The sequence below is a fragment of the Bombina bombina genome, chromosome 5, assembly GCF_027579735.1.
Source record: "Bombina bombina isolate aBomBom1 chromosome 5, aBomBom1.pri, whole genome shotgun sequence".
In the NCBI taxonomy this organism is placed as follows: domain Eukaryota; kingdom Metazoa; phylum Chordata; class Amphibia; order Anura; family Bombinatoridae; genus Bombina; species Bombina bombina.
In genome coordinates, this window is record NC_069503.1 from 33,883,120 (window position 1) to 33,909,252 (window position 26,133).

General features: G+C 37.3%; 1 pseudogene; it reads right to left on the minus strand.

Moving 5' to 3' along the window:
* Positions 1-265: 265 nt before the first annotated feature.
* The window catches only part of LOC128661260 (zinc finger protein 729-like), a 114,557-nt pseudogene continuing 88,689 nt past the window's right edge, over positions 266-26,133 (minus strand).

Sequence of the window (26,133 nt, forward strand, 5' to 3'; positions counted from 1 at the left end):
TTTGCTTCCTCCTGGTGGCCAGGTTCTTAATTCCCACAAGTGAAAAATGAAGCCGTGGACTCTCCTCCCCTTTAGATGGATATATATATATATATATATATATATATATATATATATATATATATTCATATATATATATATATAAATGTTTCTCTGTTTAAGTATATACCTTTCTGTCAGTCTGTCTACCAAACTAAATATATCTGACTATATCTAGCTATCGTTGTTATGTGTGTATTAAATTAAACATTATAATACTCAATCCTTTAATGGCATACCAAAAAATAGTAAAATATATTTTATTAAGGTTGTGTGAAGCCACACCCCAACCAAACCCATTTGCAAAGTGCCAGGGAATCGGCTGGGCAAAAGGTGGCAACCCTACTTTCTAAACATGCGAATCGTTTCTTCCCTTATGAATCCTTTCATGAGTTTTCAGATTACTCATTTGTGTAAAACTTTTTCCACACTCTGTACATGTGAAAGGCTTTTCTCCTGTGTGACTCCTTTCATGAGTTTTCAGCAATTTCATTTGTATAAAACTTTTTCCAAACTCTGTACATGTAAAGGCTTTTCTCCTGTGTGACTCCTTTCATGAATTTTCAGATTACTCTTTAGTGTAAAACTTTTTCCACACTCTGTACATGTGAAAGGCTTTTCTCCTGTGTGAATCCTTTCATGATATTTCAGATTATTTATTTATGTAAAACTTTTTCCACACTCTGTACATGTGAAAGGCTTTTCCCCTGTGTGACTCCTTTCATGAGCTTTCAGATTACTCTTTTCTGTAAAACTTTTTCCACACTCTGTACATGTGAAAGGCTTTTCTCCTGTGTGAATCCTTTCATGAATTTTCAGACTACTCATTTGTGTAAAACTTTTTCCACACTCTGTACATGTGAAAGGTTTTTCTCCTGTGTGAATCATTTCATGCTTTTTCAGATCACTTTTTTGTGTAAAACTTTTTCCACACTCTGTACATGTGCAAGGCTTTACTCCTGTGTGAATCCATTCATGCTTTTTCAGATCTTTCTTTTGTGTAAAACTTTTTCCACACTCTGTACATGTGAAAGGCTTTTCTCCTGTGTGAAACTTTTTATGAGTTTTCAAATGACCCATTTGTGTAAAACATTTGCCGCATTCAGTACATGTGTGTGGTTTCTCACCTGTGTGAATTTTGTGGTGTTCTAGTAGATCAGACTTCCATCTAAAGCTTTTTTCGCATTCTGTACATTTGAAAGGTTTCTCCTTTGTTTGAATCATTTGGTTAGACTGTAGACTTTTCCCTTCTTTAATATGTTTTGAAATCTCAGTAAATGTGTGTAGGTTATCTTTTGGGATAATCATTTCACTAGATAAGTCGGAAATGTTGTCCTTTTGTTTGATGTCTAAATTACTCTCTGTACATAATGATTGCTTCCCAGTTCCTGCTAATTCATCATCTTCTTTAAATATCTGCTGTGATATCCCCAATGTTTGTGAATAGTCATTAGTGTCTAAGACTTTTGGAATTTGCGGTATTATTCTGATGCTTCCTGTAGTAAAGGATAGATATGAACTATTCACGTGTTTGTCTACATAAAAAAAAATAGAATAAAGAAAAATAAGAATGTTTATTATATAATACTGTATAATCCATCTCAATAAAAAAAACCTTATTTTATTCTAAAAAATGTCTTCCGTTTTGAATTTTTTAATTTATTTAGCTGTAAATCACAAATTAAAAAGGAGGGGGTGTGAACCCCGAAATGTTGCTCTGTTTGTACTGCTGCCTGAGTAAAAGCACATTGAATTGAACTTTTGGAGTGTCTGCCCATTCTTTTCTACAAATTAAAAAGGATGACATAGAATGTAAACATTACTACATCATAGTAACCTAAATGACTGATTACTGATGAAAATAAGTTATAGGGCCACATTAAACAAGGTGCTTGTGGATAATGTTCTCAGCCAGGGAACCAGTACATAAATATTCTGGGCAAGAGAGGTGACATCCGCCATCCTCATTTAACATTGCACAAGCAACTGCACATACAGCCCTGCCCGGCTCATGCTCAACCAGTTGGGTGAGAACATGATGTCTTAACCAGTTGGGTGAGAACATGATGTCTTAATCATAACAGACTAATAATCAGTGTGAGATGTTTTGAGAGGGTGTGGTTGTTTGATTTATATAAACAGCCAAAAGCGTTATTAGTTTAATAATACTCACTGTAAAATTAAACACACAAATCAGTGGTGGTTCTGGTGTGGGGAACACTAGGGGAGTTGTGCGCCTTACACACATGGGAAAAAGGTAGGCATAAGTGAAGTTATGGGTGTTCCATGAGTGAGGTCAGGGCAGGGGAAGGTGGAGTTGCAGGTGTTCTGAGTAATGAACCAGGTCAGGGGGTGAGGTTAGGCAGTTGTTCGACATGATCTCTCTAAAAGGACAGAGGGGTGGTTGTATTTTTTACCCTTCTCCTCAGCCCAATGGGGGTTGCTCCATCTTTATAACATCACTGACACAAATGTTATTAAAAGATACAGATATAAATATAATATTTTATATTTGTTTAATGAGTGATCTATTCTATTTTCCCAGTAATTAAAGTCAGCATAATATCTATTTTACTCACCTAACACATATGAGTTCATGCTGATAACCGGCTCCAATGTCTGTGCTCAGGAAGAAGGTTCCCTTATTCACTCCAGTTACATCAATCACCTGATATCTCTCAGTGCTCTGGCCGTGTCTGTAAAAAGTATATTAAATGGTTTAGACAGATAATAATAAATAATGGTTCTGATTAACTGTACGTATGGTATCATTAAAGGCACACATAACAATTCATGTGATACAGATCAGCTGATTAGGTTATTACATATGTGCTATTGATTCAGCACAAGCATTTAGTACAGTTAACTCTGTGAGTGTTATAATTACCCCTTAAATATGAATCTTCCCAGATCTATACAACATAATGGTAGAAAATCTATTTAAGTGGTTCCATATCACAACTTTACAAATATATTATAATCTTTGTTTTCTATCATTTATATGAAACAAGATTTTCTCCTGAAAGAAATGTTAAATATCAGTTGTTTAAATCTAAGTTAAATTGGATACTGCAGTATTGGTATTGTACTTCCTACTAATTCTCACTGTCAGACATTTTGTCATGTGCTCCACCCCCAGTCCTTTAACTTCTCTTGGTCAATACTGAATTGTCTTAAATCACACTGCAGGGGGTGTGGGAGAGATAGGTGCTTAAATGTTCATTTCAATTGTTTACTTAGATAACGCTAAGAAAATATAAGCATTTGTGTTTACATAGTGATAATATAATGAGATGTTCTTTTAGCAAGTTCAGTCCATTTAAAAGGACCATAATATATAGAATTACAAAACCACAAATGCATAATAAAAATACAATGCAATAAAACTTACTATGAATTTAAAAAGAGCAATATATTGTTATGTGATAAATGTAGTTCTGCCCCTGTACCATGTGACAGCTATCAGCCAATAACAGATTCCTGTACCATGTGACAGCTATCAGCCAATAACAGACTCATATGTTTATATAATGTGATCTCCTGCATATGCTAAGTAGGAGCCGGAGCCTCAGGTCATTTAAAAGGCTGTGTACAATTTAATAATGAAAATAAATTACAAACAGCAAACAGTTATTTTATATAAAAATAAAGCTAAAGGTGAAATTTCCCATACACTTTATACTATTTTATACACCGGTAAAACAAGTCATTAGAAACTCATTAAAGGGACAGCAAAGTCACAATTAAACTTTTATTATTCAAATTTAAACAACTTTCCTATTACCTTCTATTATCAAATCTGCTTTATTCCCTTGGGGACCTTTGTGGCAAAGCATATAATGCACTATGGTGCGCTAGCTGCTGATTAGTGGCACATACAAGCCTCTTGTCATTGGCTCACCTTATCTGCTCAGCTAGCTCCCAGTAGTGCATTGCTGCTGCTTCAATAAAGAATATCTAGAGAATGAAGCAAATATCACAATAGAAGTCAGTTGGAAAGTTATTAAAAATGATATGTTCTATTTACATAAGGAAAAACATTTGGGGTTTCTTGTTATTTTAAGGGAAACACAAATTTACAGGACACTGTCCCTTTAAGTCTGTGATCATGTGACATAAACAGCAGCAGCTGAAGGTGCAGAATACACTTACTAAGGTCTTTACTAACAACAAGAATCAGTCACAGATCAGTGGGATAAACGTCTGATGATAAACAGGTGCAGCTAATAGAAATAAGAAATGTATTATAAAATAACCTCATTAGAAATAAAATAATATGCAGATTACAAGATATTTATCATTAGATCAGTAAATGTGATGAGACTGATACAACAGGGCCATAAGCTGAGTGATATTTATTACTGGAGCAAATAGCAGCTTCACACTAATATTAAATGACAATGGTTTATCTGGGCTCTACAGTTAATTATAAACCTATAGGGAAATACAGGATTCTGATTGGCTGATACTTAATTATAAACCTATAGGGAAATACAGGATTCTAATTGGCTGATACTTAATTATAAACCTATAGGGAAATACAGGATTCTAATTGGCTGATACTTAATTATAAACCTATAGGGAAATACAGGATTCTAATTGGCTGATACTTAATTATAAACCTATAGGGAAATACAGGATTCTAATTGGCTGATACTTAATTATAAACCTATAGGGAAATACAGGATTCTAATTGGCTGATACTTAATTATAAACCTATAGGGAAATACAGGATTCTAATTGGCTGATACTTAATTATAAACCTATAGGGAAGTAGAGGATTCTGATTGGCTGATACTTAGTTATAAACCTATAGGGAAATACAGGATTCTAATTGTCTGATACTTAATTATAAACCTATAGGGAAATACAGGATTCTAATTGGCTGATACTTAAAGGGACACTGAACCCAATTTTTTCTTTTATGATTCAGATAGAGCAGCAATTTTAAGCAACTATCTAATTTACTCCTATAATCAGTTGGTCTTCATTCTCTTGCTATCTTTATTTGAAAAGCAAGAATGCAAGTTTAGAAGCCGGACCATTTTTGGTTCACAACCTAGGTTGCCCTTGCTGATTGGACAGCACCAATAAACAAGTGCTGTCCAGTGGCCTGAACCAAAAATTGCTGGCTCCTTAGCTTAGATGCATTCTTTTTCAAATAAAGAAAGCAAGAGAATGAAGAAAAATTGATAATAGGAGTAAAATAGAAAGTTGCTTAAAACTGCATTCTCTATCTGAATCATGAAAGAAAAAAATTGGGTTTAGTGTCACTTTAAGAATCTCATTGGATAACAGGAACAACCCCTCAGGTTTTGCACATTACCGTTTAGCAGAAGCTCTGTAAGTATGAAGTCTCTCTGGTTCCTCCTGTGATATCACTGAGTGTTACACAGACATTTATACTAATGTGGGGGTGTCACCTTTCTCTGTGTGACTCACATGAGTACAACTTGTCAGTTGGGAGACAATGAGAGGGTCACACCTGGACTTTTGTTCTCATATAGATGTCTATTGTCCCCTCTGGTGTCACATGAATACAGAGTCCCTGCCTCCCCCTCAGGGTGTGATTATCATATGGATAAGTAAGGAGGAAACAAACTGTTTATTTAAATGTGAGAGATTTTTCTGTTGTGTCCTAAAATATCTCAGGATACAGCATTATATTATGTGTTTATTGATGGCAATAATTATTTTAACACAATTTAGTTGCAAACAGACATATAATATTAATATGTTATTAGATACATAGAGTATGTGATACAATGCTGAGTATTTCAATATGAATCATTTGTCCCTTTTATTGTTTGTTAACTAACTGTACTGTTTCTTTTTCTAATCTATCTAGCAAACATTATATATATATATATATATATATATATATATATATATATATATATATATACATACATAAACACAATTCTACACATATAAATTGCTGTACTCTGCCACTAACTGTGTGCTTTTGTAATTAGTCACTGTATTACTTGATGGGGCCATCATTATGTAACATTTATTTCCATACACATAATATATAATTATATACACAAAACATATTGCTCTGTCATTTTTTAACATAAATCCATACTTTGTAAAAAGCCAAAAATATAAGATTTTACCAGAATTTCTAAAATAACAGACCTGCAGTTTTTATTTTTTAACTTCTGCCCACTTGGATGAAGACTTCTGCTAGATTGGATGAGGATGGATGTCCGGTCTTTGAAAACTGTAAGTGGATCGTCGGGGGTTAGTGTTAGTTTTTTTTAAAGGTTTATTGGGTGGGTTTTATTTTTAGATTAGGGACTTTGGGCAATGTAAAAGAGCTAAATGCCCTTTTAAGGGCAATGCCCATCCAAATGCCCTTTTCAGGGCAATGGCTAGTTTCGGATTATTTACATAGGTTTTTATTTGGGGGGTTTGGTTGGGTGGGTGGTGGGTTTTACTGTTGGGGGGCTGTTTGTATTTTTTTTTACAGGTAAAAGAGCTGATTTATTTGGGGCAATGCCCTGCAAAAGGCCCTTTTAAGGGTCATTGGCAGTTTAGTGAAGGCTAGGGTTTTTAATTTGGGGGGGGCTTTTTTATTTTGATAGGGCTATTAGATAAGGAGTAATTTGTTTTCATTTTTGATAATTTTGTTTTTTTTGTAAATTAGATAATTGTATTTTATTAATTTAATTTATTTTATTGTAATGTTAGGTTTTAGTGTAAGGCAGGTTAGGTTTTATTTTACAGGTAAGTTTGTATTTATTTTAGCTAGGTAGTTAGTAAATAGTTAACTATTTACTAACTAGTCAACCTAGTTAAAATAAATACAAACTTACCTGTAAAATAAAAATAAAACCTAAGCTAGCTACAATGTAACTATTATTTATTTTGTAGCTAGCTTATGTTTTATTTTATAGGTAAGTATTTAGTTTTAAATAGGAATTATTTAGGTAATAATTGTAAGGTATATTTAGATTTATTTTAATTATATTTAGGTTAGGTGGTGTTAGGCTTAGGGTTAAGCTAGGGTTAGGTTTAGGGGTTAATATATTTATGTAGTGATGTTGGAGGCCAGAGGTTTAGGGGTTAATAGTTTATTTTAGTATATTTCATTGTGGGGGTTAGGTTTATTAAAGCAGCGGTGTTGGCGGACTGCAGATTAGAGGTTAATAATATTTAAATAGTGTTTGCGATGCGGGAGGGCGGTGGTTTAGAGGTTAATAGGTTTATTATAGTGGTGACTTTGTCAGGGAGCGGTGGAATAGGGGATAATACATTTTTTAAGTGGCGGATTGGCAGATTAGGGGTTAATAATTTTATTATAGTGTTTGCTATGCGGGAGGGCCTCGGTTTAGGAGTTAATAGGTAGTTTATGGGTGTTAGTGTACTTTGTAGCACTTTAGTTATGAGTTTTGTGTTACGGCTCTTGTCATTTTAGGCTGTACCGCTCACTTTTTGGCCTCACAGCAAAACTAGTAATACCGGCGGTATGGGAATCCCATTGAAAAAGGACTTTTTTTTTTTAAAAGTGCAGTACTGACGTTGCGTGACGGCCAAAAAGGTGTGCGGTACACCTATTCTGACAAGACTTGTAATAGCGGCGTTAGGGAAAAAACATTGTTATGAAGCCTAACAATTCTTTTTCACTCATAACGCAAAACTCGTAATCTAGCTGTTTGTTTGTAAATGCATTTCATCTCAAGGAACAAAGGAAGGCCACAGTGAAAAAATGCACAAAATGCTATATCTTTTATAAAGACAGAAAGAAATGGAAACAATATAAACTACAGTTTTTATTCCAAAATGTAAAATCCCTTATTTGGCATTAAGCTAAGCTGTACACGGCTAGCGCAGGTTAAAATCACATCATAGGAAATTAGATTCACAAGTTTACTTATTAATATAGTCACAATGGGCCATAGCCCTAATTAACAATTACACAAATATTTGTCATAGTGTAGGTAAATCATTGGTGGTAATTATATAACTACTGGAATAATCCTAAGCAATAGGAGAAGACAAAGGGTCAGGGATAACTATTTAAATAGAAGTGTCTGGTAAAGTATTTAAGTAAGGGTGTGTAAAGTATAAGGCAAACTTATCTGTTCACAAAGTTAATTAATGATTCTATTACTCCCTTAAGTAGCAAGTAATATATGCACATCTACCACTGTTGATCACATTTTTGATTTACCTATTATGTTAGTAATCTCCATCAGATGTAGCAATATCCAATTGCTTAAACAAAATTGTAACACATTGTGACTAGTTTGTGTAAACATTAACACAGTACCTATCTGTGACTAATATTCCTATGCACAGGGTGCCTGAAGATGATTATACAGTATTAAATAGATGGGAATAAACCATAGATTAAAAAAACTAAATTTATGCTTTCCTGATATGGAGAGTCCACAACGTTGTCAATTATTAGTGGGAATATCACTCCAGGCCAGCAGGAGGAGGCAAAGAGCACCACAGCAAAGCTGTTAAGTGTCACTCCCCTACCCACAATCCCCAGTCATTCGACTGAAGGGAAATGGAAAAAGGAATAACACAAAGGTATATAGGTGCCTGAGGTGTAGTCAAAAATAACTGTCTTAAAGTGAAGGTCAATTTTGATGAATTAGTGCCCGTTTTTTAATAATCCTAATTATTTAATTTCCCTATTTACTTCAAAAACGTACCTTTTAATCCTGGCAGCCGCTCCAGCTCGTCCTCCGCCCGTCGCAAGCCGTCTTTGCGGGTTCAAAATGACGAATCTGGCTTCCTCCATTCACAGCGTTGCATCAGGCCAAGATTCCCTTGGGGGGGGGGGGTGGTTGTGATTGGAGGAAGCCCGATTAATCTTTTCTGATGTCAGCAGAGGCTTCCAATGGCCGGGGGAATCGCTGGAGTGGCATTAAGAATTAAAAGGTACGTTTTTGAAGAAATCAGGGAAATGTCAATTTTGATGAATTAAAGTGCCCTTGTTTTTAATAGGTTTATTACAAACCGGGCACTAATTCATTAAAATTGACCTTTCACTTTAAATAAGGGTGGGGTTGTGGACTCTCTATATCTGGAAAGAGAGAAATGTATCAGGTAAGCATACATTTTGTTTTCTTTCCTAAGATATGGAGAGTCCACAACGTCATCAATTACTAGTGGGAACCAATACCCAAGCTAGAGGACACGGGATGACTAGGGAGGGAAAACAAGACAGGAAGACCTAAACAGAAGGCACCACTGCTTGAAGAACCTTTCTCCCAAAAGAAGACGCAGCCGAGGAAAAAGTATCACATTTGGAAAAAGTATGAAGAGAGGACCAAGTTGCAGCCTTGCAAATCTGTTCCACAGAAGCTTCATTTTTAAAAGGCCAAGAAGAGGAAACAGCCCTCATAGAATGAGCCGTAATTCTCTCAGGAGGCTGCTGACCAGCAGTCTCATAAGCAAAAAAGATTATACATCTCAACCAGATGGCAAGAGAAGTAGCAGTAGCCTTCTGACCTTTACACTTTCCAGAGAAACAAACAAACAGTGCAGAGGACTGGCGATAATCCGTAGTCGCCTGTAGGTAGAATTTTAGAGCATGGGATTAGGACATACAGGAACAACAATTTCCTGATTAATATTTCTATCCGAAATCACTTTAAGAAGAAAACCCAACTTAGTACTGTCACGAATACCTAAGGATTTAGCTGCTAAGGGGTTAATTCTCTTTAGCCTGTGAGCTAAAAATCATTTGTTTTTTCAAAAAACAGAATTTATGCTTACCTGATAAATTACTTTCTCCAACGGTGTGTCCGGTCCACGGCGTCATCCTTACTTGTGGGATATTCTCTTCCCCAACAGGAAATGGCAAAGAGTCCCAGCAAAGCTGGTCACATGATCCCTCCTAGGCTCCGCCCACCCCAGTCATTCGACCGACGGACAGGAGGAAATATATATAGGAGAAACCATATGGTACCGTGGTGACTGTAGTTAGAGAAAATAATTCATCAGACCTGATTAAAAAACCAGGGCGGGCCGTGGACCGGACACACCGTTGGAGAAAGTAATTTATCAGGTAAGCATAAATTCTGTTTTCTCCAACATTGGTGTGTCCGGTCCACGGCGTCATCCTTACTTGTGAGAACCAATACCAAAGCTTTAGGACACGGATGAAGGGAGGGAGCAAATCAGGTCACCTAAACGGAAGGCACCACAGCTTGCAAAACCTTTCTCCCAAAAATAGCCTCCGAAGAAGCAAAAGTATCAAATTTGTAAAATTTGGCAAAAGTGTGCAGTGAAGACCAAGTCGCTGCCTTACATATCTGGTCAACAGAAGCCTCGTTCTTGAAGGCCCATGTGGAAGCCACAGCCCTAGTGGAGTGAGCTGTGATTCTTTCAGGAGGCTGCCATCCGGCAGTCTCATAAGCCAATCGGATAATGCTTTTAAGCCAAAAGGAAAGAGAGGTAGAAGTCGCTTTTAGACCTCTCCTTTTACCAGAATAAACAACAAACAAGGAAGATGTTTGTCTGAAATCTTTAGTAGCCTCTAAATAGAACTTTAGAGCACGGACAACGTCCAAATTGTGTAACAAACGTTCCTTCTTTGAAACTGGATTCAGACACAAAGAAGGTACAACTATCTCCTGGTTAATATTTTTGTTACAAACAACTTTAGGAAGAAAACCAGGCTTAGTACGCAAAACCACCTTATCTGCATGGAACACCAGATAAGGAGGAGAACACTGCAGAGCAGATAACTCTGAAACTCTTCTAGCAGAAGAAATTGCAACCAAAAACAAAACTTTCCAAGATAGTAACTTAATATCTATGGAATGTAAGGGTTCAAACGGAACCCCTTGAAGAACTGAAATAACTAGATTTAGACTCCAGGGAGGAGTCAAAGGTCTGTAAACAGGCTTGATCCTAACCAGAGCCTGAACAAAAGCTTGAACATCTGGCACAGCTGCCAGTCTTTTGTGTAGTAAGACCGATAAAGCAGAGATCTGTCCCTTTAGAGAACTTGCAGATAATCCTTTCTCCAAGCCTTCTTGAAGAAAGGAGAGAATCTTAGGAATTTTTATCTTATTCCATGGGAATCCTTTGGATTCACACCAACAGATATATTTTTTCCATATTTTATGGTAAATTTTTATATTTACAGGTTTTCTGGCCTGAACCAGAGTATCTATCACCGAATCTGAAAACCCACGCTTTGATAGAATCAAGCGTTCAATCTCCAAGCCGTCAGTTGGAGGGAGACCAGATTTGGGTGTTCGAATGGACCTTGAACAAGAAGGTCCTGTCTCAAAGGTAGCTTCCATGGTGGAGCCGATGACATATTCACCAGGTCTGCATACCAAGTCCTGCGTGGCCACGCAGGAGCTATCAAGATCACCGAGGCCCTCTCCTGATTGATCCTGGCTATCAGCCTGGGAATGAGAGGAAACGGTGGGAATACGTAAGCTAGGTTGAAAGTCCAAGGTGCTACTAGTGCATCTACTAGAGTCGCCTTGGGATCCCTGGATCTGGACCCGTAGCAAGGAACCTTGAAGTTCTGACGAGACGCCATCAGATCCATGTCTGGAATGCCCCATAATTGAGTTATTTGGGCAAAGATTTCCGGATGGAGTTCCCACTCCCCCGGATGAAATGTCTGACGACTCAGAAAATCCGCTTCCCAATTTTCCACTCCTGGGATGTGGATCGCAGACAAGTGGCAGGAGTGATCCTCCGCCCATTGAATTATTTTGGTCACTTCTTTCATCGCCAGGGAACTCTTTGTTCCCCCTTGATGATTGATATAAGCAACAGTCGTCATGTTGTCTGATTGGAACCTTATGAATTTGGCCTTTGCTAGTTGAGGCCAAGCTCTGAGAGCATTGAATATCGCTCTCAGTTCCAGAATGTTTATCGGGAGAAGAGACTCCTCCTGAGACCATAGACCCTGAGCTTTCAGGGATTCCCAGACCGCACCCCAGCCCACTAAACTGGCGTCGGTCGTGACAATGACCCACTCTGGCCTGCGGAAGTTCATTCCCTGAGACAGATGGTCCAGGGTCAGCCACCAACGGAGTGAATCTCTGGTCTTTTGATCTACTTGAATCATTGGAGACAAGTCTGTATAATCCCCATTCCACTGTTTGAGCATGCACAGTTGTAATGAATTCGTGCAAAGGGAACTATGTCCATTGTTGCAACCATCAATCCTATTACTTCCATGCACTGCGCTATGGAAGGACGAGGAACAGAATGAAGCACTTGACAAGAGCTTAGAAGTTTTGATTTTCTGACCTCTGTCAGAAAAATCCTCATTTCTAAGGAATCTATTATTGTTCCCAAGAAGGGAACTCTTGTTGACGGGGACAGAGAACTCTTTTCTTTGTTCACCTTCCATCCGTGAGATGTGAGAAAGGCTAGAACGATGTCCGTATGAGCCTTTGCCTTTGACAGGGACGACGCTTGTATTAGAATGTCGTCCAAGTAAGGTACTACTGCAATGCCCCTTGGTCTTAGAACCACTAGAAGGGACCCTAGCACCTTTGTGAAAATCCTTGGAGCAGTGGCTAATCCGAATGGAAGAGCCACAAACTGGTAATGTTTGTCCAGAAAAGCGAACCTTAGGAACTGATGATGTTCCTTGTGGATAGGGATATGTAGGTACGCATCCTTTAGATCCACGGTAGTCATAAATTGACTTTCCTGGATGGTGGGTAGAATCATTCGAATGGTTTCCATTTTGAACGATGGTACCCTGAGAAATTTGTTTAGGATCTTCAAATCCAAAATTGGTCTGAACGTTCCCTCTTTTTTGGGAACTACGAACAGATTGGAATAAAATCCCATTCCTTGTTCCTTTATTGGAACTGGGTGTATCACTCCCATCTTTAACAGGTCTTCTACACAATGTAAGAATGCCTGTCTCTTTATTTGGTTTGAGGATAAGTGAGACTTGTGGAACCTTCCCCTTGGGGGTAGTTCCTTGAATTCCAGGAGATAACCTTGAGAAACTATTTCTAGCGCCCAAGGATCCTGAACATCTCTTGCCCAAGCCTGAGCAAAGAGAGAAAGTCTGCCCCCCACCAGATCCGGTCCCGGATCGGGGGCTACTCCTTCATGCTGTTTTGTTAGCAGTGGCAGGCTTCTTGGCCTGCTTACCCTTGTTCCAGCCTTGCATTGGTTTCCATGCTGGTTTGGGTTGTGAGGCATTACCCTCTTGCTTAGAGGATGCAGAATTAGAGGCTGGTCCATTTCTGCGAAAGGGACGAAAATTAGGTTTATTTTTAGCCTTAAAAGACCTATCCTGTGGAAGGGCGTGGCCCTTTCCCCCAGTGATGTCTGAAATAATCTCTTTCAAATCAGGTCCAAATAAAGTTTTACCTTTGAAAGGAATGTTAAGCAATTTTGTCTTGGATGACACATCCGCTGACCAAGACTTTAGCCAAAGCGCTCTGCGCGCCACGATAGCAAACCCTGAATTTTTCGCAGCTAATTTTGCTAATTGCAAAGCGGCATCTAAAATAAAAGAGTTGGCCAATTTAATTGCGTGAACTCTGTCCATAACCTCCTCATATGGAGTTTCTCTACTGAGCGACTTTTCTAGTTCCTCGAACCAGAACCACGCTGCCGTAGTGACAGGAACAATGCATGAAATTGGTTGTAGAAGGTAGCCTTGCTGTACAAAAATCTTTTTAAGCAAACCTTCCAATTTTTTATCCATAGGATCTTTGAAAGCACAACTATCTTCGATAGGAATAGTAGTGCGTTTGTTTAGAGTAGAAACTGCCCCCTCGACCTTGGGGACTGTCTGCCATAAGTCCTTTCTGGGGTCGACCATAGGAAATAATTTCTTAAATATAGGGGGAGGAACAAAAGGTATGCCGGGCTTTTCCCACTCTTTATTTACTATGTCCGCCACCCGCTTGGGTATAGGAAAAGCGTCGGGGGGCACCGGAACCTCTAGGAACCTGTCCATCTTGCATAATTTCTCTGGAATGACCAAATTGTCACAATCATCTAGAGTAGATAATACCTCCTTAAGCAGTACGCGGAGATGTTCTAATTTAAATTTAAATGTCACAACATCAGGTTCAGCTTGATGAGAAATTTTTCCTGAATCTGAAATTTCTCCCTCAGACAAAACCTCCCTCATGGCCCCTTCAGATTGGTGTGAGGGTATGACAGAACAATTATCATCAGCGTCCTCTTGCTCGTCAGTGTTTAAAACAGAGTAATCGCGCTTTCTCTGATAAGTAGGCATTTTGGATAAAAGATTTGCTATGGAGTTATCCATTACAGCCGTTAATTGTTGCATGGTAATAAGTATTGGCGCACTAGATGTACTAGGGGCCTCCTGCATGGGCAAAACTGGTGTAGACACAGTAGGAGATGATGTACTATCATGTTTACTCCCCTCATTTGAGGAATCATCTTGGGCAATATCATTATTTGTGGCAGTACTGTCCTTACTTTGTTTGGACGCTATGGCACAATTATCACATAAATTTAAATGGGGAGACACATTGGCTTTCATACATATAGAACATAGCTTATCTGAAGGTACAGACATGTTAAACAGGCTTAAACTTGTCAACAAAGCACAAAAAACGTTTTAAAATAAAACCGTTACTGTCACTTTAAATTTCAAACAGAAAACACTTTATTACTGAATATGTGAAAAAGTATGAAGGAATTGTTCAAAAATTACCAAAATTTCACCACAGTGTCTTAAAGCCTTAAAAATATTGCACACCAAATTTCAGAGCTTTAACCCTTAAAATAACGGAACCGGAGCCGTTTTTCAATTTAACCCCTATACAGTCCCAGATATAGTCTTTGCTAAGACCCAACCAAGCCCTGAGGGGAATACGATACCAAATGACGCCTTCTAAAAGCTTTTTCAGAGATTCTTAGATCCTCACACATGCATCTGCATGCCCTGCTCTCAAAAAACAACTGCGCATTAATGGCACGAAAATGAGGCTCAGTCTATGACTAGAAAGGCCCCCTGACTGAAAAAGGTGTCCAATACAGTGCCTGCCGTTTTATAAACGTTCCCCAAGATTATAAATGCCAATTATTAGCCTAAATCTGAATAATATGCACAAATAAAGCAATCGATTTAGCCCATAAAAACGTCTACCAGTTTTTTAGCCCATAATAAGCCCTTTATTCTGTTTGTTTTTGACTAAGAAAATGGCTTACCGGTCCCCATGAGGGGAAATGACAGCCTTCCAGCATTACACAGTCTTGTTAGAAATATGGCTAGTCATACCTTAAGCAGAAAAGTCTGCTAACTGTTTCCCCCAACTGAAGTTACTTCATCTCAACAGTCCTATGTGGAAACAGCAACCGATTTTAGTTACTGTCTGCTAAAATCATCTTCCTCTTACAAACAGAAATCTTCATCCTTTTCTGTTTCAGAGTAAATAGTACATACCAGCACTATTTTAAAATAACAAACACTTGATAGAAGAATAAAAACTAGATTTAAACACCAAAAAACTCTTAACCATCTCCGTGGAGATGTTGCCTGTGCAACGGCAAAGAGAATGACTGGGGTGGGTGGAGCCTAGGAGGGATCATGTGACCAGCTTTGCTGGGACTCTTTGCCATTTCCTGTTGGGGAAGAGAATATCCCACAAGTAAGGATGACGCCGTGGACCGGACACACCAATGTTGGAGAAAGAACTGTGTCTTGTGTTTCTTTGTGTTCCCTTTGAAATGCCAGCCCCCCTCATAAATCCTGTGTAGTATACAGGAACAGACCTTTATGGCTCAACCTGTCAGCTCGAGAGATACAATACCGTGCCTCAGTCCCAGAAACTGATAAGGTCAATAAAAGGACATTGGTACAATGTAATATGTATGTTTAAAAAAGATTATGAGATCTTCATGCAGGAATGGGCCAACATACCATCAGCAGTGTGTGACAACCTTGTGAAGACTTACAGAAAACGTTTGACCTCTGTCATTGCCAACAAATGATATATAACAAAGTAATATACTTATTTTCGCTCATAATTTGCAAATAAATTCTTTCCAAATCAGACAATGTGATTGTCTGGATTTGTTTTCACATTTTGTCTCTCATAGTTAAGGTATACCTATGATGAAAATTACAGGCCTCTCTCATTTTCTTAAGTGGGAGAACTTGTACAATTGGTGGCTGACTAAATACTTTTTTGCCTGACTGTATGTACATGTGGGCATACAATGTACATTGATACATGCTAGGGCCTATACTGCTTAACATGATAAAACTCTATAACATGCATGTGCACATAGTGAGTTGGTCTATGAGGGATTTGAATATGAGCAGTATACAGGGATGTGTTTCATACAATAGTTATGTGTTTATATCAATGATGAAATAATGAGTTCTTTAAGTGACACTATGGTCTGTCAAGGTATATGTAAGGTAAATAAATATATATTGTAATCATATATTTTAAGGTTAATAAATATATATATTTATTCATATCTGATTGGGTCAGTAGAAAATGATTCATTTCTTTCAGACAAACTGACTTCAATCATGGTTAATTCTCCCCCACTGAGCATATCTCAAGACTAAAATTGCAGACAGGATGTCCCAAGAAACAAAAGGGAAGCATTTGCTCTTAATTGGAAGTGCAAACTCATGTTCATTTAGTATGCAAAATTATTCTCAACACCCCAGTGAGGGAAATAAACATTTGGCTTATTTAACTTTAACAGCCATCTCAGGATACAATATGTTTTGCTACCTGGAAATGCGTGATAAACTCCCTACTCCTCACAGAGGAACCTGTTATTCTAGTTTAAAGTGACATGTCTTGGGAAAACCTTAGCCTCACACTCAGGTGCAAATGAGTCCTGCTGTGCAATGCTAACACTGAAATATACAAAATGTAGACGTTGCGTCTGGGGGAGGATAACACACAGTGAAAGCACATGACTTACATGTTTCAAACAACTATATTATATGCAAGTAGAATACACTTCAGCATATATTTTGATGGATATGAGACTATTTAAGTGATATTAAATATAAACACATGAACATATATATGGAAAGTAAAAGATTGAATGAAATTTGTAATAATCCCATATTTGAATTACATATATATATATATATATATATATATATATATATAAGATAAATACAAGATACTGCATAGAAGTGAATGTGTGTATATATATATATATATATATATATATATATATATATATATATATATATATATATATATATTTATATATATATATATATATTGAAAGCATAAAATATCTCAACCTCTGTGTTTTTAAGAATATGAATAGATATTTGTGGAATAGATATTTGTGGACCTGGAAAGAAATAATTAATTACACTTATTTTTATTTCAGATCTACTCAGACAGGATTCATATATCCAGGAAGAAATGCACAGAAATGTGAAACATGCTATAGTTGTGTGAACACATATATAACAGATATATAAATGCCATTAATCTTGAATAATTAGCAGTATTAAATTGCTTTAATATGATATAATGTTAAGGGCATACTGTGTTTCATGTCAAATTGATCAGAATAAATATTGTGACCTAGCCCAATGCATACAATACATATAACTTACTAATGCAATAAATTATGGCAGTTATTACATATTTTAAAGAAATAATCTCTTTCAAATGTTTAGAAATGGTTAGGTGTATTTGTTATGTGTGTCATGTGGCCCCCCGATGGACAGATGCAGATATTGCAGCCAGGAGATGATTGGCTGTTAAAGAATGCATCTCCTTGGCAACCTCCATTCACAAGATGAACCAATCCATGTTCAATTTCAAAGGGCCAATCCGAGACAATGTTTCCGTTTGGGCGTTTCCAATTTCACCAATCATGGTTACTAAACAAAAAAAGGGCGGGGTGATATCAGATGATTTAACCCCATGCTTTGAGAGAGAGAAGAGGCTAACCTACTGAAAGGCTGCTGCTGGCTAACTCTCACTAAACTTTTGGCTGCCCAAATTTTGTTATTCTGAGGTGAAATCATTCCAGTTGAAGAATATTGAACATTGATTTGTTTATCTGGTAAAGTATTGAAATTACATGTGATGTTTTAAAATAAGTTATATGCATAGTCACTAAAGTTAAATTATAATAAATAGATTTAAAGAAGCAGTTTGTATTTCAAGTTAGTATTTCATAAGCCTATGTATTGTTTAAATTTGTAATCAAAGGATTAGGAGCAAACCACAAATCAATTGTTGTTATTTCTTTATTTGGGGACTTATTTTCTCCTAAGGTACCTTGTCTTGTTATTATAGAAATAAGTAGGTGACCTATAGGAGCAGTGCTTAAGCATAAAGTACAAATTAATACTTAGATAACATAAGTCACAAGTGTGTGAATTATGTCTGAAAAGGTTATGCTTTTATACACTGTAATGAAGTATCTTCTGTCAAAAAAATGAATTAATACTAAAATATAACTTTTATTATGATTGATAAAAAGAGACAGCTTATATATGTGGTTTATTGCTGTCCTCGCTTTTTAAATTAAAAACACTTCTCCTTTAAGTTGACATATATTATTTGTTTAAATCTGGAGTTGATTAAAGTAATAGGAATTGTAAGGTATAATATCTATAGCCTAATAACCTTTCAATTATATTTCTAAATTGTTGTAGCCTTATGCATTGCTTGTTTTAGAAATTATTATGTTTTGATTATAGGCTTTATAAAGGAGTTTGGAATTCCTATGTCATACTTTTATCACTGATGTTGGTATAAGTTAAGAGGTGACTAAAGAGTGGAAATATGACTAATGTGGGTACATATATCAATAATGGATTTTGTTGAACTCGACTTGAATTATACTTATAGGGGGCTAGTTATCAAGCCGTCTACTTTTCTGGCTTCGCCGGCCCAATACGTCCGCCTAAGCTCGCCTACCTTCGCCGCCGCGGACCTTGAATACGTTCGCCTAAGTTATCAAATAAAGCTGTCAAAAAGCCGCGGGGCGATGAGCAGCGGACTGTGACAGTTATCACTCATCCGATCTCGCTGCCCTTCGGCTTTTTCCCAGCTTTATTGCTAGCCTGTCACTAAGCACTCACACTAAACTGCACTGTTCTACCCCCTATACCGGCGCCCCCGGAGCCCCCCGCAACTAAATAAAGTTATTAACCCCTAAACCGCCGCTCCTAGACCCCGCCGCAACTATTAAAAATGTAGTAACCCCTAAACCGCCGCTCCCGGACACAGCCGCCACCTACATTATACCCAGTAACCCCTATCCTGCCGATCCCGCACCTCTCCGCAACTAAATAAATAGTTTAACCCCTAAACCGCTGCTCCATGAACCCGCCGCAACCTATAATAAATTTATTAACCCCTATCCTGCCCCCCACTACGCCGCCGCCACTGTAATAAAATGATTAACCCCTAAACCTAAGTCTAACCCTAACCATAACGCCCCCCTAACTTAAATATTAATTAAATACATCTAAATAAATTAACTCTTATTAACTAAATGAATCTTATTTAAAACTAAATACTTACTTATAAAATAAACCCTAATATAGCTACAATATAAATAATAATTATATTCTAGCTATCTTAGGATTTATATTTATTTTACAGGTACCTTTCAATTTATTTTAACCATGTACAATAACTATTAAATAGTTATTAACTATTTAATAGCTTACCTAGCTAAAATAAAGAGAAATTTACCTGTAAAATAAAAAGTAACCTAAGTTACAATTACACCTAACACTACACTATACTTTAATAAATTATTCCTATTTAAAACTAAATACTTACCTGTAAAATAAACCCTAAGATAGCTACAATGTAATTAATAATTACATTGTAGCTATTTTAGGATTTATATTTATTTTACAGGTAACTTTGTATTTATTTTAGCTAGTTAGAATAGTTATTAAATAGTTATTAACTATTTAATAACTACCTAGCTAAAATAAATACAAAATTACCTGTAAAATAAATCCTAACTTAAGTTACAATTAAACCTAATACCACACTATCATTAAATTAACTAAATAAACTACCTACAAAGAACTACAATGAAATACAATTACATAAACTAACTAAAGTACAAAAAATAAAAAAAGCTAAGTTACAAAAAATAAAAAATTAAGTTACAAACATGTTAAAAATATTACAACAATTTTAAGCTACTTACACCTAATCTAAGCCCCCTAATAAAATAACAAACCCCCCAAAATAAAAAAAATCCCTACCCTATTCTAAATTACATAAATTTCAAAGCTCTTTTACCTTACCAGCCCTTAAAAGGGCCATTTGTGGGGGCATGCCCCAAAAAGTTCAGCTCTTTTGCCTGTAAAAGAAAAATACAACCCCCCCCAACATTAAAACCCACCACCCACATACCCCTAATCTAACCCAAACCCCCCTTACAAAAACCTAACACTAATCCCCCTGAAGATCATCCTACCTTGAGTCGTCTTCACTCAACCGAGCCACCGATGGAACTGAAGAGGACATCCGGAGCGGAAGAAGTTAATCCTCCAAGCGGCGCTGAAGAAATCTTCCATCCGATGAAGTCATCATCCAGGCGGCGCTGAAGAAGTCTTCGATCCGGCCGATGTCATCTTCAAAGAGGCGCTGAAGAGGTCTTCTATCCGGGCGAAGTCATCTTCCAAGCCGGGTCTTGAATCTTCCTTCCGCCGACGCGGAACCACCTTCTTCACCGACGGACTACGACGAATGACGGCTCCTTTAAGGGACGTCATCCAAGATGGCGTCCCCTCAATTCCGATTGGCTGATAGGATTCTATCAGCCAATCGGAATTAAGGTAGGAAAATCTGATTGGCTGATGGAATCAGCCAATCAGATTGAGCTCGCATTCTATTGGCTGTTCCGATCAGCCAATAGAATGCCGAGCTCAATCTGATTGGCTGATTGGATCAGCCAATCGGATTGAACTTGAATCTGATTGGCTGATTCCATCAGCCAATCAGATTTTCCTACCTTAATTCCGATTGGCTGATAGAATCCTATCAGCCAATCGGAATTGAGGGGACGCCATCTTGGATGACGTCCCTAAAAGGAGCCGTCATTCGTCGTAGTCCGTCGGTGAAGAAGGTGGTTCCGCGTCGGCGGAAGGAAGATTCAAGACCCGGCTTGGAAGATGACTTCACCCGGATAGAAGACCTCTTCAGCGCCTCTTTGAAGATGACATCGGCCGGATCGAAGACTTCTTCAGCGCCGCCTGGATGATGACTTCATCGGATGGAAGATTTCTTCAGCGCCGCTTGGAGGATTAACTTCTTCCGCTCCGGATGTCCTCTTCAGTTCCATCGGTGGCTCGGTTGAGTGAAGACGACTCAAGGTAGGATGATCTTCAGGGATTAGTGTTAGGTTTTTGTAAGGGGGGTTTGGGTTAGATTAGGGGTATGTGGGTGGTGGGTTTTAATGTTGGGGGGGGGTTGTATTTTTCTTTTACAGGCAAAAGAGCTGAACTTTTTGGGGCATGCCCCCACAAATGGCCCTTTTAAGGGCTGGTAAGGTAAAAGAGCTTTGAAATTTATGTAATTTAGAATAGGGTAGGGATTTTTTTTATTTTGGGGGGGTTTGTTATTTTATTAGGGGGCTTAGATTAGGTGTAAGTAGCTTAAAATTGTTGTAATATTTTTAACATGTTTGTAACTTAATTTTTTATTTTTTGTAACTTAGCTTTTTTTATTTTTTGTACTTTAGTTAGTTTATGTAATTTTATTTCATTGTAGTTCTTTGTAGGTAGTTTATTTAGTTAATTTAATGATAGTGTAGTATTAGGTTTAATTGTAACTTAAGTTAGGATTTATTTTACAGGTAATTTTGTATTTCTTTTAGCTAGGTAGTTATTAAATAGTTAATAACTATTTAATAACTATTCTAACTAGCTAAAATAAATACAAAGTTACCTGTAAAATAAATATAAATCCTAAGATAGCTATAATATAATTATGAATTACATTGTAGCTATCTTAGGGTTTATTTTACAGGTAAGTATTTATTTTTAAATAGGAATAATTTATTAAAGTATAGTGTAGTGTTAGGTGTAATTGTAACTTAGGTTAGGATTTATTTCACAGGTACATTTCTCTTTATTTTAGCTAGGTAAGCTATTAAATAGTTAATAACTATTTAATAGTTATTGTACATGGTTAAAATAAATTGAAAGGTACCTGTAAAATAAAAATAAATCCTAAGATAGCTAGAATATAATTATTATTTATATTGTAGCTATATTAGGGTTTATTTTAAAGGTAAGTATTTAGTTTTAAATAGGATTCATTTAGTTAATAAGAGTTAATTTATTTAGATTTATTTAATTAATATTTAAGTTAGGGGGCGTTAGGGTTAGGGTTAGGTTTAGGGGTTAATAATTTTATTACAGTGGCGGCGGCGTAGTGGGGGGGCAGGATAGGGGTTAATAAATTTATTATAGGTGTCGACGGTGTAGGGGGGGCAGGATAGGGGTTAATACATTTAATATAGGTTGCGGCGGGTTCAGGGAGCGGCGGTTTAGGGGTTAATACATTTATTATAGTTGCGGTGGGCTCCGGGAGCGGCGGTTTAGGGGTTAATATGTATATAGTAGCTTGCGGTGGGCTCCGGGAGCGGCGGTTTAGGGGGTAATAACTTTATGTAGTTGCGGCGGTGTAGGGGGGGTCAGATTAGGAGTGTTTAGACTCGGGGTACATGTTAGGGTGTTAGGTGTAGACAGCTCCCATAGGAATCAATGGGATGTCTGTCAGCAGCGAACTTGTACTTTCGCTATGGTCAGACTCCCATTGATTCCTATGGGATCCGCCGCCTCCAGGCTGGCGCTTTGAAAACCAGGTACGCTGGGCCGTAAAAGTGCCGAGCGTACCTGCTAGTTTTTTGATAGCTAGCAAAAGTAGTGAGAATGTGCCGCACTTGTGTGCGGAACATCTGGAGTGACGTAAGAATCGATCTGTGTCGGACTGAGTCCGGCGGATCGAAGCTTACGTCACAAAATTCTACTTTTGCCGGTCTCGAGCCTTTGATAACTAAGGCGTATCAGCCTCGCCACAAATACGCTGCGGAATACGCAGCGTATTTGAGGTTGACGGCTTGATAAATACCCCCCATAGTGTGATGTTTGTGCACAATTGGTTACTTAAATGTTAAAGTAGCCTGTAGTTACTTGCTTCTTCTTATAAGTTGGTACTTTAAAAGTAAAGAGCTAATAGAAGGAGAGTTCATACATTTTCTGCAGCAAACAATAGTATAGTATTGCTCAAATTATATGACAGCTATAATTATACTGATATTTTTAAGTACTATTGTATTTGTATTCATTCCTTGCAATAACGCTTACGCTTCATTTTAGTTATATTAGATCCGTAGTAGGCTTATTAAATTCAAGCCTTTTATTTAGATCTTGTGTGCTGGAATGTTTGTACAATTTTAGGAACTATTTAGTAGCTGGATTTACTCCTCTGATTGATTCAATATACTGCTGCGTTTGCAACTTGAAAAGGAAACAAAATGTTTCTTTTAAAATCTTGTACTCAGTATAATATTGTATCCATTAATAACTGCCATGAATTGTTTGCTATGTATTTGCTGAAAAGCTATGTAATTATAGGAGGTTAATCCTCTTAGCTCTGCTTTTATTTGTTGTTATTTTAGCAAAACAGTTTGTACTTATTATGAGGTATGCTTTAAGCGTATTCTTCAGAACTGTTTCCAGCTTGCTGTTTTCATATCCCTGTCTGATGCAATTTAGTTGAGTCACTTTCAATATCTTTGCCTATAGCCGTTGCAAAGAAATTGCTTTAATATTTAAATTGTATCTAATCTATACTTTTGTTTTTTATGCCGCTTTTTTTTGAGCCACACTAACTATTTGTTAAGCTATAGGCACCAACTGTGCCTACAGCTAATAATAAGCCACCTTAGTACCTTTTATACCGTAGTCATATTTGTTTTTGACTTTATCAACTTCTAATTATAAAATACAACTTAGTAATTCAACTTTGGAGAGCAAGTTAAAAAAATGAAACTCATGACGCGGCGTTTCACATACACTTCCTCAATCAAAACATAATAATTTCTAAAACAAGCCATGAATAAGGCTACAACAATTTAGAAATATAATTGAAAGGTTATTAGGCTATAGATATTATACAAAGTCATAAAGAAATGCACCAACTCAAGCGTAGAATCTGCTGAAGGTAAATAATGTTTATTGTATAATCCAACAGTGGTATAGTAACAAGGTCACAGTTGAAAACGCCTGACGCGTTTCGCGCATGCGTAGATGCGCTTCTTCGAAGAAGCGCATCTACGCATGCGCGAAACGCGTCAGGCGTTTTCAACTGTGACCTTGTTACTATACCACTGTTGGATTGTACAATAAACATTATTTACCTTCAGCAGATTCTACGCTTGAGTTGGTGCATTTCTTTATGACTTTGTGTTCCATAGCGGCTGGGTTTTCCGCTTTATTGCTCCACTCACTTGCTAGTCTCTCTTGGGACACTGAGCCGGATTCCTGTCCCTACGGATTCCCCTACGATATACCACTTGGTTTAGCCTTGCAACGTCACGGGTGACGCATCAAGGAAACATCTCCATGCCGGATCTCTCTGTTGCACGCCGAGAAGGAAACACAGGCTGTACCCCCCCCCAGAAGGGTTTCATCGGCAATTCGAGGTGAAGTATGCCCAGGCGCCCCACCAGTACAGTTGAGGGTAAGAGTTGATCACAGACTGAATACAGTAACTACATATGTCCGGTCACCCGTGACTACTAGGCTCAAACAGGATACACTTTGGGACCTTACTTTACCTTGGGACAGTGTGCTTAGAACTACCCAGAGTGACTTTTACTACATTGACTCTTGCAGGCCCATTTATCAAGCTCCGTACGGAGCTTGAAGGGCCGTGTTTCTGGCGAGTCTTCAGACTCGCCAGAAACACAACTTATGAAGCAGCGGTCTAAAGACCGCTGCTTCATAACCCTGTCCGCCTGCTCTGAGCAGGCGGACAGGAATCGCCGGAAATCAACCCGATCACATACGATCGGGTTGACTGACAGCTCCCTGCTGGCGGCCGATTGGCCGCGAGTCAGCAGGGGGCGGCGTTGCACCAGCAGCTCTTGTGAGCTGCTGGTGCAATGTTAAATGCGGAGAGCGTATTGCTCTCCGCATTTAGCGAGGTCTTGCGGACCTGATCCGCAGTGTCGGATCAGGTCCGCAAGCCCTTTGATAAATGGGCCCCTCTGTCCGAGACTTATACGCTTATTATTGGGACCTGAACATCCCCATTATTGGATGTCTCGATATACATTTTGAGCACCCAGGGATTTTGAATTTCTGAACATGCTTTGCATTGTGGATATTTTATAGATATTATACCTTACAATTCCTATTACTTTAATCAACTCCAGATTTAAACAAATAATATATGTCAACTTAAAGGAGAAGTGTTTTTAATTTAAAAAGTGAGGACAGCAATACACCACATATATAAGCTATCTCTTTTTATCAATCATAATAAAAGTTATATTTTAGTATTAATTCATTTTTTTGACATTAGAAGATACTTCATTACAGTGTATAAAAGCATAATTGTTTAAATTTGTATCTGGTAGGCTAAGTAACTTATCTGTGCAAGTTCTGATGTTTTAAATTAATATTGTATTAGGATAAATTACAGTTAAATAGCAGAATATATATATTATCCTATTGATTATAAGCACTGTTAGAATTGTATTGCTTGGATGTTAAAAGTTAAAGATTTTAGTCTCATTGTGTTAACTGGGTGAAAGTTCTATTGTTAATAAGGTAAACATGTATAGTATTGTCTCATATTCTGGTTCCTACAAATATATTCAATATGTTCATAGATATTAACTAAATAAAAGTATTCAGGTATTTATATTAATTTTATGATTCCTAGTAGATGCATATTAATTGAGGGTTTATTTTAAAGGATAATTATTTAAATATATTGTGTTATAACCCTTAGATAGACTGATATATTATTGGGAAAGCACTACTGAGATTTTTATATAAATACTGACATATTGTATGGAGGCACTTGCATGAGATTTATTAATATTCATCATAATGATATCATATATTTGTAGTAAATAGAAATTATTATA